We start from the raw sequence: 3,007 nt of genomic DNA on the forward strand, positions 1-3,007 counted from the left end.
AATTTCTGATAAAATAGGGGTTTTGAGTCAGAATCACCCTCTAAAGTGCAAAATTGATGGTACACAATCTTAAATAGCTAAAACTCCTGCAGAATGGAAGGGAGAGACATGAAACACAGAAATAAATTATGGCCAGTTCTACTTAATTTAGGAAAAGAGAAAAATAAGTCAAACTTGAGTAGGTAAAATTTATCAAAATATTCAACATGATGTAGCTTTTCCCACTCTCTGTCACACACACTTGCTCAAAAGTATATTGAATTAAGGCCAAATCTAACCTCCCTCCTGCCATTCCTCCCTCCCTCCCTCCTCCCTCCCTTCCTTTCTTCCTTCCTTCCTCCCTTCCTCTCTCTCTCTCTCTTTCTTTTTTTCTTTCTTCTTCCTTTCTTGACGGAGTTTCACCCTGTCACCCAGGCTGGAATGCAATGGTGCAATCTCGGCTCTCTGCAATCTCCACCTCCCAGGTTCAAGCGATTCTCCTGCCTCAGCCTCCTGAGTAGCTGGGATTACAGGTGTGTGCCACCACGTGCAGCTAATTTTTTTTATCTTTAGTAGAGACGGGGTTTCACCGTGCTGGCCAGGGTGGTCTCAAACTCCCTACCTCGTGATCCACCCACCTTGGCCTCCCAAAGTGCTGGGATTACAGGCATGAGCCACCACGCCAGGCCTCTGTGTTTCTTTTTATTAACATCTGAGGTAGGAAGGGTCATACTTCGTACTGAAAGACAGACAATAAAATGGGCCATGAAAATTGGGGTACTGTCTGTTGTTCAAGGGATTGTCTGTTGTTCTAGGTGCTGTCTGTTGTTCAAGGGATTCGGTCAGAGATAAAATCTAGATACAAGCATGTGTGTAGCTCGAAATAACATTAAAAGGACTATTTCATGTCATGACTGCTTGTTGGCTTCCTTTTCATATGCATTCCCTGTGCCATTTTGTGCATAGAATGAACCAGAACCAAGGCCATGTAAATGACCACAATATTTGGCATCATCAATATGATCATCAAAGAACATTTCTCTCGTTTTGGAAAAGGCCATTTCTATGAGCAATGAATCAGATCCTGCCTGATGTTGTGGTCCTACCTGTTCTAGCTCTACCTGTCCTACCAGCTCCTGTAATCCACCTTTGAGACTTTTGCAGCTCTTCCTGAGGTATGTGACAGCATAAATGACAGGAAAAAACAAAGGATCTCAAAGAAGTCGAGTTCTTTTTCAGGCAAGTTAGAGTTGGTCAGGATTTTGATTAAATGGCCAAAGTCATAACTGCTATGAAATGACAACCATTTGACCCCTTCACAGAGGACCACTCCCAAACCACCATGAAACATGTATACCTATGTGACAAACCTGCGCATTCTGCACATGGACCTCAGAACTTAAAGTATAATAATTAAAAAAAAAGAAGTTCAGCAAAGTAGTGGGTCTCCATTCCTTCCTTCTTATGTTTTTATACTGGATACTAGATGTTGTTAGTAGCTCTATAGAGTGATGGGCATATATGCCCTCTGTCAAATTAAATTTAAAATTAAGCTGCCAAGGTGAAGTTCCTAGAGGGTATTCTTCTTGCTTATTCATAAATGTCAGTCCTAGCTGAAGTATCTTTAAGAAGTCTACATTACACTGCAATAATTGATACTGATAGTCAGCATTGCTCCTGAATTCTGCAATGGGTCTTGCAACCACACCTGAAAACTCGGTGTCCATAGCAATGTAATGATATTTCCAAATAACTTGACAAATTTTCTTCATCTCTTAATTCAAATTGCAAGCCCAAACTTCACAAATTCTTTAGCTATGAGCTATAGTTGCTGCTGGCACAGTGAGGGCACAAGGAAGTCTTGATGCCAAGCATCAGTATGTTATACTTGACTGAAGATTTGTTCCATAAACCATTTTATCCTTTATTTACGTACTTGTGTTGCTGAGCTCACTCTCCACCGCCTTCTCACCATAGAGACAGCACTCGGTGGCGCAACCACGGTGGTGGTGGTCATGTGGCAGTGGCGGTAGCCATGGTAATGGGGCCCCATAGGCACCTCTCTCCAGCAAGAGGGAAAGGCAAGCAGGGGCTGCACCACACCATGTTGTGCTGTCCTTTGTATTTTTTTTTAAGTATCTTTTTCGTTTAGTTCTACTCTGATCTTTATTATTTCTTTCCTTTTACTAATTTTGAGTTTGATTTATTCTTGCTTTTCTAGATCTTTGAGGTGCATTGTTAGGTTATTTGAAATTGCTGTACTCTTTTGATGTGGGCATTTTTTTGCTCTAAACATCTCCCTAGGCACTGCTTTTACTGTATCCCATAGGTTTTGGCTTGTTGTATTTTCATTTTTATTTGTTTCAAGAATACTTTTGATTTACTTCTTAATTTCTTCACTGACTCCATAGTCATTTGGGAGCATGTTGTTTTATTTCCATATACTTGTACAGTTTTTCAAGTTCCTCTTGTTATTTATTTCTAGTTTTATTCCATTGTGGCCATATAAGATACTTGATATAATTTCAAGTTTAAAAAATTTTTTACAACTGGTTTTATGGCCTAACATATGGTCTATACTGAAGAATGTTCCATGTGCTGCTGAGAAGGATGTGTATTCTGCAGCTGTTTTATACGATGTTCTGTAAATGTCTGTTGTGTCCGTTTGTTCCAAAGTGCAGTTTCTGTCCAATGTTTTTGATGATTTTCTATCTAGGTGATCTGTACCATGCCGAGAGTGGAGTGTCGAAGTCCCCAGATATCATTGTATTATGGTCTATCTCCCTTTAGACCTGATAGTATTGGCTTTATATATCTGGGCACTCCAGGTTTGGATTTATATATATGTAATTATTATATCCTCTTGCTGAACTGATCCCTTTATTATTATTATTATTTTTTTTTTGAGACGGAGTTTCGATCTTGTTACCCAGGCTGGAGTGCAATGGCGCGATCTCGGCTCACCGCAACCTCCGCCTCCCGGGTTCAGGCAATTCTCCTGCCTCAGCCTCCTGAGTAGCTGGGATTA

General features: G+C 40.5%; 1 pseudogene; it reads right to left on the bottom strand.

Annotated features, from left to right (window-relative positions):
* Positions 1 to 887: 887 nt before the first annotated feature.
* The window catches only part of LOC108301091, a 31,623-nt pseudogene continuing 29,503 nt past the window's right edge, over positions 888 to 3,007 (bottom strand).

Source organism: Cebus imitator, unplaced genomic scaffold, assembly GCF_001604975.1.
Source record: "Cebus imitator isolate Cc_AM_T3 unplaced genomic scaffold, Cebus_imitator-1.0 Scaffold32, whole genome shotgun sequence".
Lineage (NCBI taxonomy): Eukaryota > Metazoa > Chordata > Mammalia > Primates > Cebidae > Cebus > Cebus imitator.